Raw genomic sequence first — 15703 nt, 5'->3', positions numbered from 1 at the left:
TACATGACAGCTGCTCGGTCTCTGCATGTCTTCCTTTGCTTCCTATCCTCAAATACACACTTCATATCAAACTCATACAAGCTACATATTTTAGAATCACACAGCTCACTTTCAAACACACACAACATTTCTCCGACAACATGCTCACACACACACACACACACTCTCTCTGTATCTCTCTCTATCTTCTGTGATTTTCTCTTCTTGGCTTTCCATCCCCACCCAACCGCCCAGACCTGCCTCCGTACACACCCTCACCTGACGTACATAAACACACTCACACCACATACACACACTCTCAGGTGACGCACACACTTCCTTGAAATTGCCCTGGGACTTAACAGTGAGTAGTTAAGTTAAATGTACTGTATAACTTGTATTGGCTTTTTTTATGAAGTCAGTTTGTTCCATTATGTAAACAAATATATATATTTGTGACACATATTGACATATATTTTTTACTTATTTTTTACTTTTTTAAGCGTCCAGATACCTAAACGACATAATATATAGTTTTCCAAGACGCTAAAAAAATTGATATATAAATAAATGTTTAAAAAAGCAGCAAAATAATCCTCTCTTTTAATTGGTAGCCAAACAGCTCAAGGGAAACTGGAAGATGGTTTTAATGTAGGTGCACAGTTTCATGGTGTATGCTTTTTACAGGTCCACATGCTGGTGCAAAGAGACCTTTACAATAGTCTCAGAGGACGCTGAATGTCAAAGCCTCAAAGATCCTCTGAAGAAGAGTTCGATCCAAACCTGCATGGATGAAGAGGTTCTAACCTAGACAGCTTACAGTGAGCTACAATTACACACACACACACACACACACACACACACACACACACACACACACACACACACACACACACACACACACACCACAACACACACACACACACACACACACACACACACACACACACACACACACACACACACACACACACACACACACACACACACACACACACACACACACACACACACACACACACACACACACAGGCATTATTGAACCATGTACTTGAAATTGGAAATATGTCTATAAGCTTTCCCATGAAATTGAAACCTTAACCCTTTCATCTATATCCCCTTTCTCTCCTTCTGTGGCTCCTCTCCCCTCTTTTTTCATATGTTCTGCCTCTCTCTAAAGACATTACGATAGAGCCCTCTGCCCTCAGTCTCCATACGTGACAGGAAGCGTATCTTATTACAGCTTTTACGCAGCAAAAGGAAGAGTGGAACAGAACAGGCTCTGCGTCACAATGCCCTGATTCTGTTTGTCTGTAGTCTCAAACAGTGACACCAATCACTGCAGCCTGAATTTGAGTTCTTATGAACTGTGTGTGTGTGTGTGTGTGTGTGTGTGTGTGTGTGTGTGTGTTTTTGTCATTTTACAACATTTATGGAGATGTACACTATGTGCAATCAAAGCTACATTCACTAATTTCAACTAATCCTTTAATTAAATGTGGTTATTTTAGTTAATACCAATTATAAAAATGCTACTTCTATCATGCATAGTATAAAAAGGGTTGATAATTGCCAACCTTTTTTTGTGTTGTCTGTTCCGACATTATTCTGATTTAGGGAAGGAGGCCTTCTTAAAGTTTTGATTCATTTTCACTTTTTTCATTCTCTGAGCATGAGATAAAATCAGTATGTCACACCCACTCACGCATTGTCAGGGCAGCATGTTTTTCCTGTTGTACGGGCGTTACACAACACATGTAACTGAGATAAGCTAAACCTGATCAACTGAAAACATTACTGTTTATCGTCACATCTGAGATTACATCCATTACAACAATAACGTCCTTTTACACCTGCAGCCACAAGGCCAGCAGGGCTGATGAGTGCTGTAGCAATCAAGGATGCTTCGAAGGAATGACACAAGGATGCATGGAAGGAGGAAATGGATGGAGCTGATGGAGCTGTGGAAGGATGAACAGGAGAACTGAGTGAGAATCATATGAGTAAAGACAGATGGAGGGAGGGAAGAGGGAGAGATGGAAGGAGCAAGGGAGAAATAGACATGGTGTATGGAAGTGATTCTTTTATAGACTGGCCATTAATAAAACCCTGCAATATGATGTCATCCTCAGAGAGCAGCTGCATGTATACTGTACCACTCATGGAGCTCCACACAGCAGAAACAGCACCAGCCTCCCTTCATCCTTATTCCCTTTCCTCTCACCTCCCATCTTCTTCTTCTCTCAGTAATTACACGTAGACACGTTTCCTTATTGAGCCATAAAGACCGACACCTTCATGAGTGAATGACTATAGATAAAGTCAAACATCTCCAGTGACATTGAGCTTCAGTGCACGTCATCCTCCTGTGGAACTGACTGATGCGGAATAACTCTGACTGAATGATCTTCTGGGGGTGAAGGAGAGTGTTGAGGTGGGAAGGAACCATGTATTGAATATGCGTACATTTACTGAAGTAATGTATTTTAGAGGAATGTAAAAGTGCTGAGTATTTGCATTTTTGGCTTTTGTACTGAACTTCTATTCAAATTAAAATATGTTGCTTTAATTCAATGTTATAGTACCAATCTGCCCCCTTATCTAGCATCTATTAGTAATATATATACAAACAAACATACAATAAATGGTTTAATTAAGTGTTAATGAATATTTGTCGACAAATACTGTATATTTAAAAACACCTGCTATCGGATCATGACACATCGTTTTGCATTATGAACAAAGTATTTACTGTAAAAAGATTCTTAAAATTATAAACGCTAAATATGTTACATTTAGTGTTAGATGTGCTTATATAAGATATTAGTAAAGATATCGTAATCTAAACTGTGACATTTAGGGATCTATAAAGAACAGCCTTGTTTGGCTTGATGACAATGCATTTTTTAAATACATTTAAAAAAAGAGAGGACCTGGTCAGTAATGTGGCTTGAATGCACCTATTCTGTATGCTGCTTTAGAAAAAAGCCAAATAATTAAAACATACATACATTATAATCTCTAAAGTTATAGCTGAATCTGTGTAAAATTATCCGTATTATTAATGGAGCACTGTTTGGGTCCACAGGCAGCAGTATTAATATGAATTGTCAAGGGAAGATGAATACGATAAACTCAGGGATTAGCACAGGACCTTTAGAAACTGTCATCAGCTCTCAACTTCAATATAATGTCTGAAAACAATGACATGCCATAATGTGTTGCTCAAAACTAAAGCATGGCCGTTTTTAACAGTCAAAAAAACAAAGGGGAGGATTTCCACATTATGATTGGATTTCCTTTGGATTTCCTGGATCAAAGTAATATCTTGAAATGTTTCCGTGTATACGGTAGGAAATGATGATGGGGTCAAAACCGGGGCTTTTGTTCGCCGTGACAACCCAGTGCAAGCTGGCTTTGACCAATCAAAAGCAGCGGACAGCTCCGTAAGCTGCTTGTTCTTTGAGTCCAGCGAGGTGAGGATAAATAACCTTTAAGCATTATAACTCTGATCCTCATCATCTCATACAAGCGTGTACGCATGCACACAGTAACGGACATTATAATCCCTGTTTTGTGCAAATCCTAAATGTAATGTATTTTGAACAAAAACACATACAGTAACCTTAGATTCCTAGATGACACGATTGACCCACGGTGGATGCGCAACATCATCGATTTAATCTGAGAATGTGCAGCCTGATAAATAACAAAAGAGCTTTAAAGCTATAACCAAGTGGCCACAAAAACACACTTTTAAATGGCATGAGATATTTTTCCCCATTACAGGACAGATTCATAATTTAATAAGTAAAGAAAAACTTTTTGATGTTGCATCATTATTCAGCAAAAAGCTCAATTTCCACCACACATGACAGGTTTTGCAGTAAATGTATTTACATTGTATTTCTATTCAGCTTTTAGTTTTGAAAAATAATAAGGGCATGGACGCACTGCTTCTGTCTTTAACCTTTGACTGGAAGGGGCATTTTAAAGGGTTAGAACATAATAATGAAAGATAATAACGCTCTCTCTGAATCTTTTGATTTTAAGATCTGGACATTTTGGCTCCATGATCACACGGTCCCCACCTTTCCTGTTTACTCACAAATAAATAGATGCTTCTTCCTGTGTTTGGGCCAGGGGACATCAAACTGGTCGGACTGGGACATCTACAGAGGGGTCATTATCAGTGCCATCTCTAAGATACATCCGGTATGTGGCACTCTCTACTATAAGTCTAGGATTTTTATATTGTATTCAGGATTTATTTGAATATCCCTACATTGAACACCAAGACAGGTTCATCTAGTTTAAATTCTCAAAACGTATTTTGAATCCCTTTATGGTTAATAAAAATGAAGGTGAATCCTGGCAAATTGGGGAAAAACGCTGCCCGAAGATAATCGAGAAGCACCCTTTCCCACCATTAGGTTTCCCAGCTGTCAGCTGTTCGGGAGACAAATCTCACCAAAACTATCCGCTGAACTCATCTGTGGTGATCAACTTGAGGCAAAAAAAACCCCCACGGTTACTTAAACCATGCTTAATTTTAAGGTAGAAAGTGTCATGTTATCATGTAGTTTGTTGAGTGGCTACTATAATCTATAGCCAAAAGTATGCCGACACCACTGTCAAGTTCTTTGTTTCACACCTCACTTTTTATAGCTTAACAGGCCTGCACAGAGCACTGACCTAATACACACTTTGAGAATTGACTCACCAACTGCAGATAAAGCCTTACCTCTTAAAATAATAACAGACCCCACTACTGCTCCTGTGGCTGAATGGGAGCAAATCTCTACAGCAAAGTTTACAAAATCAAATGTAACATCTTCACAGAGGAGGTGTTGCAGCTGCATAATAATATTTACTGTATGATTTTTAATTGTCAAGCTGATTTACTTTTAATATTTAATTGTATTGTTGCTTTAACTATTGGCTTCAAAGTGTATGTACCTAACAAGTGTCAGGATCTTAGTTTTTGTGTTTATAGTTTCCTGTTTTACTTCCTGTGTTTTCTCTCCTGTGCCTGATTGTCTGATTGTGTTCACCTGCTGCCCAGCTGTGTCTTGTCTTGTGATTACCCTTGTGTGTATTTAGTCTAGTCTTCCCCAGTGTTCTCTGTCAGTTTGTCATCGTTCCCATGCATGGCTCCCTGGTTTGTAAATGTTTAGTTTTTCTTTGTTAGCGATTTCTTTCTTTTTTTAAGACTACTTGACATATTATGTTGTACTGCTCTTAGTCCACCTTCCTGCCTCACTGTGACAACAAGGCTGATTTAAATCTGGTTCCAGACTCATATCTTTACAACTGAGCCTTGGAGATGAAGCGCTCGGCTGTAGCTTCAGCTTTAGCAATCCTTTTGAGATTCCCACGAAAGTAAATACACACAATAATTAAAGGTAGGGTAGGTAAGTTTGAGAAACCGGCTCGAGATCGCTAGAATTTGAAAATACACAACCGGAGAAAATCTGCCACTTCCTTATAGAGCCCCTCCTCCAACACACACGAACGCGCACATGACCAATGAGGGCACGAGATAAGTTTGTGCCCCGATGGAAGGCTGACAGGCAGGTAGGCCATCTAGTTATTTTAGCCAGGCCGGCTAAAATGATTGGTCGTGCTTTTTACAGTATTACGGCTTCCACAGATGACATTTTTTAATGGATTTTTTGTCAAAGCACTTAAGATATTCATTGCTATCGGGATGTTAAGAGCATTCCATGGAATATAACAAAAAGTGTATCTCGAGCCGGTTTCTCAAACTTACCTACCCTACCTTTAACTCAAAAAGGTGCACTGAATCCCTGGACTCTTTGGATAAAATTGGAGGAGTTTTCACTTTTATTACCTCATGGTCTAAAGTGAAAACACTCTCAGGCTATCTGTAATTCCTTTTCATTTTATATAGAGAGCAACATAAGTTTATACTGCAGAAAAGACAATTATGGTAGAAGCAGCTTTTCACCATGTTACTGTACATTTGTTTTATTTTGTATCCCATGTTGTGTCCCAAGAGTGACACGTGTAATCTGGATGTATAGAGTCACTGTGCTGCTAAGATTTGGATTAAAATGACATTAACATAAAAGATAATCTGCTCAATCCCTTGTATGTTCCCTGTGTCAATAATTGTTTTATACTATGGTTATGGATTCAAACGGGTCAAAGGGGTCTCCCATGACTACAGTACAAGTTGGTTTTGATACAGAGAAACAAGAGGCTTGCTCTTTATGGTTTAATGGCGACCTCCCAAAGAGACAGATGGAGAAGATAAAGAGGGGAGAGAGAATGGAATAAAACCCCAGGGTTTTTGGATTCAACAGTAAAGACATGAAGAGGACACAGATAGAATGATAAGGAGTGAGTGTGTTTGGGGGAAGATGTACAAACAAAGAGGAAGGATGGAGGAAAGGCAGTGCTCGAGGGACAGAGAGGATGAGAGGACAACAACACAAACGCATGCAGATAACAAGTTCAAGTCCTATAACGACCCATGTTACCAGATGTACTCACTGTGTAAAGAACCCAATACAATTAAGGGGAACCCAGACAAGTGGAGTGTGCACAGTTTTTGTGGAATTGTACAGTAGATGTTCAACATTAATTGTGCTGACTATATTAAGGACTTCTAACCCATGTTGGCTTATAGTTGAGCCAATTGAGTTGAGTTTAATCATCAAAGTGCTCCGAAAAACACACAATGTGGACAGCTACAATGACATGAACATTGGGCAGTCAATTGATGATGATTGTGTCATGACTCCAAATACAAATTATTTTACAACAAAAGTCAGTGTTGGCTAAAAAGCAAACCAGACATGTATCCATTGTGTGTACTGTACTGTAAATTACTAATGTGTAGTGGTGTATATTCTATTACCATATTTATCAAACGTAATTACACTGCACAAGCACAACCCAAAAAAGAACAATGAAAAAGGCAATAGCTCTAAGCTCTGATGTGCAGCCCATCAGCTTCGTGCTCTTTATTTAAACTATGTAAAATTGCATCCTGCCTATCAAATAAAAAAAGCATGAATGAATGGTGCTGCTGGAAGGTAGTTCCTAAGTCTATTATGTTTCACTTGAATTTGATCATGGTTGAAAAAAAAAAATATCAACAGTCATTATAATGCACAGTGCATTATAATGACCATTGAAATCAATAGTTGATGATATATTTTTGTCTTATTGGTGCATTTTTATGTTTCAGTATAGATTGTATTCCCTTTCCCTTGACTAATATGTGCGTAATTTCTCAGGATGAAAATGACTTAAAGCTAAAGAGCACTTAAGCAAAGTTGCACAAAATGAAATGAAACAAAACTGCAAACATGATGGCCATCTGTCTGACTGTGGACAGGATGCGATCACTCTACTCTTCCACATTCACATTGCATATCATGTTTTTCTTTATCCAGGCACATCTTCACAGTGTGAAAATGGTCCAGGATGCACAGACCTGATCATCTCCTGGCTGATCTACAGAGGGACAAACCCCGTCACCTCTGCCTGCTATGCTGCTCGCTCCATCCAATCAACTAAATGGCATTCATACAGCTCCCTGACGTCAGGAAGCAGCGTCACAAGTTAGTAATATATCATCTCCTGAGGAATATCATCCTGTCAGCCAGCACTAGTTATGGATGAAGCCAGCTGTATTACACACACACACACACACACACACACACACACACACACACACACACACACACACACACACACACACACACACACACACACACACACACACACACACACACACACACACACACACACACACACACACACACACACACACACACACACACACAGCCGCACACACAGCCGCACACACAGCCACACAGTCGGTCATTTATGAGAGCGTCTGGTCCGAGTAATAAAAGCCCAGTGTTCAGCTCACAGAGAGAGTGAGGCATAGAGGAGGACTATTCAGAGTGATTAGATTTAGCTCGGAGTAAATTGTTCCCATGCACTCTTTAAAAAAATGATACAGTGCAGTGTGGGATTTTGTCTTTTTATTGTGCCTTTTTCTAATGTGTCATTGTGGCCAGCACAGTTTTCTCTTGTCTCCTTTAAAAGACAACAACAGATCATGTGAGCCATGAAAAGTACACTTGGATGAAATCTCTAGAAATGATTTGAATCCACTCAAAACGCACAGAAATGCAAACACTTGAATATGATAAGGCAGAAATAAAGTCTGCAGCATGAAGAGCTGCATACAAAACCTTCATGTGCTCTTGCAAACATGCTTGCCATAAAGGTCCCACACAAACCATACTACACAACATTGTAGACTTGCTCTCACACACTCTCCTTCCTCTCACCTTTGCAGAGATGACAGAGTTCTTGTGGTAGAAGCAACACAGAGCTGCTGTCAGGTTCTTGAGGTTGCATCGCTCCGACATCCTTGTTAACTTTTCTTAAATTCAAAGACAGTGAAGCTACCTGCAGTCTTCACCTGTAGACACTAGTCACCCTATCTACACGCACAAAGCCTAATAACTGTCAAGTCCATTAACAATTCCCAATGGCTTCTTCCAAGAACAACTTCCATCACAGAGTTACAAAAACTAAACTGGACTAAACTATTTGAAGTGTAGGTGAAAGTAGAATAAAGTCAGATTCTGCAGCTCCCAACACCCCCATCAGCATGTCCTCTCCTCCACAGTCTCCTGCAGAGTGAGCCCTCCACATCACTCAGCTCCCGAGATCCTTTCTCACACTTTGGCCCCGCCCCCATAGCTCCATATGAAAGAGAGAAGGACCCATGTGGTCTGCTGTCAGCCAATGATATGTGTTTTAACTGGGAGTGGCTCACAGGCAAAGTTTCTAGAGATGAAAACACATGAATGGAAGAATATATAATAACTACATAACTAAATACATAGTTAACATGTGCATCTAATATATTGCCTGACCTACATTTAATTTTCTGTGACAATTGTTTATCCTGGTTTCAGATAGTTTGCATCTTGGGATAAAAATAACCATCCTATAAAATGTCCTAGTATTGTGAAACATCTACATTTTTCAAAGCACAAGTTGATATATTCAATAGTTTTGGGTTTGTCCAACCAGCAGTCAAAATCCAAAGTTGTTAAAGTAAGATTAATTGTATTCATATTTGAGAAGCTGAAACTGGAGATTTCTTTTGTTGCATTTTTACTTTAAAAAGAAAAGTGATTAATCAACGGAAAATCAATTTTCCGTCCTTAATTTGTTCTTTTTTTATTCCAGTCTTATCCTTCAACCATCATTGCTGTGGAGATTCTGCACTTGCCAGAGTTCACAAGTCAAACAGGGCGTTCAGCACTGATTTAACTTTTGACCTCATCTTTATGGAGTTTAAGTCTTTTGTTTGACTGTTAGCCATGATTCTTTTATCTCTCTCTCAAAACACCTACTATTTATCACAAACAACTGAAAATACTTTACTTCCTTTCAAGATTTCTTCTGAAGAAATAGCTGCCAGACCATTACAATTACCATTTAAAACATTTAATGGCAAGTGCAGTCGTTGTTGTGTATCATAATCTAAAATGCTGCATTGTTGTCTAGACAAGAGGAAATAATCGTGTGTGTGTGTGTGTGTGTGTGTGTGTGTGTGTGTGTGTGTGTGTGTGTGTGTGTGTGTGTGTGTGTGTGTGTGTGTGTGTGTGTGTGTGTCTTGCAGAGTGATGATAAATAGCTGGCCATTTGTGTTACTTAATGACTGCCAAGCAATTACACACACACTAGTTAAGTGCCACAGGACTTGCATACACACTCAGTGTGCACAGAAAAGGACAAAAGGCAAGCATTTGTATACAGAAGAGGCACAAGTATACACAAAGTATACACAAACAATCACTTACATCAACAAAGACACAAACACACACTGAGGGTGACACACCAAGAGCAACCAGTTAAAGGAATATTCTGCCGCAAGAAATGGAGCCACTAATTACAGTTTGAACTCTCTGAAGATCCACGGAGGAAATACATGTTGAACATTCCCAGGGGCAACACACACACACACACACACACACACACACACACACACACACACACACACACACACACACACACACACACACACACACACACACACACACACACACACACACACACACACACACACACACACACACACACACACACACACACACACACACACACACACACACACACACACACACACACACACACACACACTGCCAACCACAGCAGCCCCAAATCACCAGCTAGGCTACATTTCCACCTTAAAATACACACATCCGTCACACCAAGAATGCTTTGGAAAAACAACGAGGTTCTATGTTTTCTATTTTCTATCTGATTTTTTGTTTCTGTCAACTGGACAAAAGAGAGCAGAGCAACAAGTATCCCATAAAAACAGGGAGGTTGAAAGATTCAATAGAACAAGTTAAAATTGTTCAAAACGTTTTACAAAAGAAACAATGATCTGACACTTAAAAAGCAAAGGGGAAATCATACTCTGTTTATCACTGGAGGTGCCACCTTTACATCGTTTTTTTATAAATTTCATATGACTTGAATCCTTGTTATTATACAAATATTGATCAAAGCCGCTTTCATTTAAATTTCTTAGCTGGATACGCAAATGACATTAGGGTTTATTTTGTGGTGACCATTGATGATATAATGGCAATCCATCCAACAGTTGCTCAGATATAGTGATGGACTGACCGACAAATATAAAAGCAATTTATGATCATCCCAATGACCTATTTCTCGCAATTGTTAAGTACAAAGAGAGATAAAGAACATAGCAAAGCGATCTTTCTGTTAACAAATGTGTACTGCATCATTTTTACATTAAACGTCATCTTTGTGCTACACTCTCAAAATAAAGTAAATATTCTACAAGCAGGTGGCTTTAAATACATCATCAGATTTCATGACACTGACAGGATGTTTGTTTGATAGGAATAGCATGAAGTGTTAGCATCAGTGTCCTTCTATACCAGTGATTCAGCTCCCATCATTATCTAATGTCAGAGAATAAATATCAGGGACTGCTGTCCGGCCCCTGGGTGAGTATTGGCGATGGGTCATCTCTCACTAATGGACTGTCTTGTTGGCAGTCATATTGATTTTAGCATCGTGACGCCTCTATACAACGTCAGTAAAAATGTGTGCAGTCAGTGGGTCCAGTATCTTTTAGTGTGGCTTAAAAAGAGAAAGAAAATCTAGGACTTTGTAGTTTAGAGTCAGATACAAGATTCAAACTGCTTCAAAAATAATTGTACACTTTAGATAAAGCAATAAATAAAAGCTTGCACGAGAATACGGACTTCATGAACCATTGAGAAAATGAACACTTGTTTGGGTTTTAAGGATAGTTTTAATTATTTAGACTTCATTATAGACCCAGCAAACTGTTGGGAGGCAAATCATGCAAAGTCATGATGTATTAAAAGCATGTCATGATCTGTTTTTACATAATGACACGAGACACGTGACTGACATGGTTTACATCATGACTCCTGATCTATAGTCTGACTGACCCAGATTAAACTCAGCCCATTAACTCGAGTGCACCCTTTGTCGGATTTTAAATGGGTGATACAGCCGATAGAATAAAAGGCTCTCAGTGGCAGTTCATTGGTTTTTATAACTTTGAAAGTGTTACAGTATTGATGCTAAATTCAAGTCTCTAAATGTAAAACTAATACAACGTTTCTTCATGTTGTGTCTAACTGTTACAAGAACTGTCTGAAATATATAATACGTAAGAAATCAGAACAAAATCCCACTAATAATTCAGGAACTGATGAGTGATGTGTTCCCAACAGGAATAATCTTTATTCATTCCCTGTAGCGAGCTGCTGGTTGTCTGGCCGGCCGCCTGCTGTGCGTACAGGCCAACAAACTGAAAGATTGACCGGCTGTGTAGCTCATTGACTGGCAGGCCGTCGCACCCGCAGGCTGAATAGTTGACTAGCTGTCTGGTTTCTATTTTAACTGGCTCGTTGCTAACTGGTGTGATGACCCTGATGAGTGTCAAACTGCTGTTTGGATTTCTAACTGAATCCTTATCCACTTACTGTTACAGGGTCTCACACTGCAGCACCTGCATCTGACCACTAGAGTGTACCACCTCACCTCTTAGAGCACTTAAAAGCCCTTTCAGAGATGAACTATTTCATGAATGAATATGAGTCAGTAAACACTTTGACTGATGTTTGGATCACTTAACTATGAGCGGATGTGTGTGTACTGTAAGCTGTTAAGTGCCTTTCACTTTGAGAGTTGAAATCAATTGCAAGACCGCACGAACACATACACACGCGGACAGACAGAGCATTGTTGTTTCTCAATGCTCTTTCATGATGGTAGAGCAAATTCAATTTGATGTTTTCAACTCAAAGACAGAATGGGAATGAAAGAGGAAGTACAAAAGAGTGAAAGTCCTTTAGAGAACGCTGAGTTTCTTTCTTACCTTTTCAGACTTTCAAAGTCAGTCAATTTGCTATCAAAGAACGTGGAGAATTGTGCATTATACTACCTCCTATTGTACCAGATGGCTTTATAAACAACCTTTTTTTTTTAAATGGTGCATTTTGCACTAAATCCCTTCACCTTTCTTTAAAAAAAAAAAAAGCTTACATGTAGGTATTCATTTTCAAGATTTAAACACTCCAACCTTCAGACAATCTGTTTTGTCAGCATTTTGTGGGTGCGATTTGTTCATATGATTAACTGTGACGGCAATATGAGTGAACATCATTGGTTTGTTTGGTTTGTTTCTTACTGTAGTGAGTGAACACAAAAGTAGAAAAAGTACCTTACTGTAAATACCTTAATTTCTGATGAAAAATTTAAAGAAATGGTCAAATCTTTGTATTTATGCAGGATAGGTTTTCAGCACTCTTCACAATACAGATGTTGCTCAATGTACTGCGGCAGAATTGAACAATCCTTTCTCTGTAACATTTCCTAGAATGATCCTGTGGGAACTTTGTACCAATCCTTCTTCCTAATTCCTCACACAGACCTGACTGTTTTGTAATCCAGCCAAATGTAGCTACAGGACCCCGCTGTACTGCATGTTTTCCTGCCTGTCAGTGTGATAACGTGAGTAGGTGATAGATCATGCAACACATTACTGTACATGTGTTAGAGACTTGTGCGTTTATCCTAACATATCCAAACACTTAGTAACATTTCAGTATGTTTATTGCTTTTTCTTTTACAGGATAAAACGCCACAGTCGTGTTTTTGCATTTTGTTAATTTAACAATGCAGGAAGCCAATCATTAATAGTTCCTTGCATTGCGATTATACTTTATCTAAAAAAAACTAAACTTTATGCAAATCAGAATCTAGTCATAGATGCCTCGGTATAGCTGTCCAATATACAGCAGTTCTTATATTTGTTTCTACTGTATTCTCTTCTTTTTATTTGAGTATTTATGGTTCATATTGAACTGTTCTCAAAGACGTTAGCTGATTTCCCTCCCTCAGAGTAACTATAAAACATCCAACAGTAGAATTCAGCCATTTAACATCTCCGGGAATTAGAGAAATAGTCTTAAAATCAGACAAGAAGGATATCTTTATATGATTTGACTCTGTGGAACATCCATATATATATATATATATATCCTACACACTTATACTGGACATAATCGATGTCCAGATCAAACTAAACAAGGCCAGGCTCACTGCACAGTTTGTACTTTTGACCTTTCCACAACACATGCACTGCCTGCTGCAGTCTGTGCATGTTTTCATCCACAGTGGAAATGCAAACACACCTGGAGAACCACAGCTGACAGCTACACTTTCACACTTATTATATAATACCTCGGACACAGTAGCTCCATTTGCGGTCAGCACACACACACACACACACATACACACACTCTGTTGACTCTCGCACACAAACCTAATTTGGCCAAAGGAATACACACAAGTGGTGTTTGTGTATTTGTGTGTGTGTGGTTAGCTCCCATATGTTCTCGTGGGAAGGACCCAGAGTTTGCTTTTCAGACTGAGGTGTCAGCATCCAAACGTGTGAGCTAAGAGATGGAAAGCAGTGATGGATGGTTTTAGGGGGTTCAAAAGAGGGGATAATATAAAGAGTTACAGAGAGAAGAATTGGAAAGCACTATCTCAGTGTAGTTAAGGCTGCTTTAGACTTACTGTATAATATAGCTTTAAAAAATATGGTTTTCAGATCAAAATAAGATCATATGAGAGACACAAGATCATATAGTCTGCTTTACTTTGTTATGACCAGGTCTATGAAGATGATTTATACATAGGAAAGGTTCAAACGTAATCAATTTGAATCAAGAAATGTTGAACTATCCGTGCTTTACTCTCCAAGATAATATAAGATTGTACAAGTAAGTATATTTGTATAGCATTCAAGTATGTTCAGTTTTAGCAGCATACAAAATACTGAATTTCTGCAAAATGTAATTAACAATCCCTTTTTAATAACTTATATTTCAGAATATAAATGTAACATTTAAAAATGTCTAATTCAAAGAAAAATAACAGTATGCCTCGTAAATGTTGTTAATCCTTTTTATACTTCATAAACATACTGTGAGAGTAATGTAGGAAGCCTTATGTTTGTATTCAAAAGGTATTAAAGAGGCCCCATAATGCTTACCTTCCCTGCAGTTTGTTATATTGGGTTTTGTGTGCGTGTAAATGGCCGGCAAAGGCTACAATTCCTCCATTGGACTCCTTTGTTTACTTCAGTGACACAGTGACATCACTATGTGACAATTGCGCTTCTAATGGCCAGCGCTCCAATACAATGTACGTGATAGGCTAAAGGGATGGGACATCTCTACAGTTGACCAATCGCAACAGAGCCGGCCAGCTAACCAATCAGAGCAGACTGGGCTCTGGTTTCAGACAGAGGGTGAAAAGAGGTGTCCTTTTTGAACATTAAAGCATGGACACATGTCATAGTAGAAGCACAAAATACAAATATGAAACCTGAAAATGAGCATACAGTATAGAGCCCCTTTCAATGTGATACCAGGCCCCAGGTTCTTTGTGTGTATGTATTTAGTTAGATTGTGCATAAGCTGTTAACATGAATGAACAGAAAGAGAAACACAGTAGAGCACATCATCGGTCAGCTAGATGATATGGTGATAAAAGAATGATCATCTCTCGGTCATCACCTCTTTTGAAACGGGTCTCAGGTGGTGTGTATGTGTGAATATGATTTATAACAGTGTTGCAGCCAAAGCAGTGGCAGACATATGATTTAGAGGAGTGTTTTCCTTGTAGCCCAGGGGTAATTGGATTCACTTTTTGCTTGAATGATGTTCACATTAACGCCTGCAAAAACCCGAGTATATTATTTCACGTTCTGTTTTATTCAAATTACAGACGCTGATTGTGATGGATTCAATACAATTAGTTTTACTCTTTACCAAATGAACTGTATCTAATGAACATGTTGACGAAAGAAGTATTTAGTTTAGAGTTGCAGTAATTTTTACAACAGAGTGGAATGCTTTACATTTTAATAGTATTACTTATTCCACAGCTTTAATAGGGCTCATTTTTTATGATCACACAAATGCGTGTTCATAAAATCTAATGCATGAAATGTAATTATTGAGTATATTGAAATTATATTAAATTGTTATGTATATAACAAAGTCACTGTCAGACTGTATACATATTTTAATTCAAGATTTTTTTTTTTTTACCATACAAAAAGCAACATAAA

General features: G+C 38.6%; 1 protein-coding gene across 1 annotated transcript in view; it reads right to left on the bottom strand.

Annotated features, from left to right (window-relative positions):
• Nucleotides 1-15703, bottom strand: part of bcar3 (BCAR3 adaptor protein, NSP family member) — a 41716-nt gene that overhangs the window by 9284 nt on the left and 16729 nt on the right.

The sequence above is a fragment of the Trematomus bernacchii genome, unplaced genomic scaffold, assembly GCF_902827165.1.
Source record: "Trematomus bernacchii unplaced genomic scaffold, fTreBer1.1, whole genome shotgun sequence".
In the NCBI taxonomy this organism is placed as follows: Eukaryota; Metazoa; Chordata; class Actinopteri; order Perciformes; family Nototheniidae; genus Trematomus; species Trematomus bernacchii.
The sequence above is the reverse complement of the archived record's forward strand: the minus strand, read 5'-3'. Positions and strand labels throughout refer to the sequence as shown.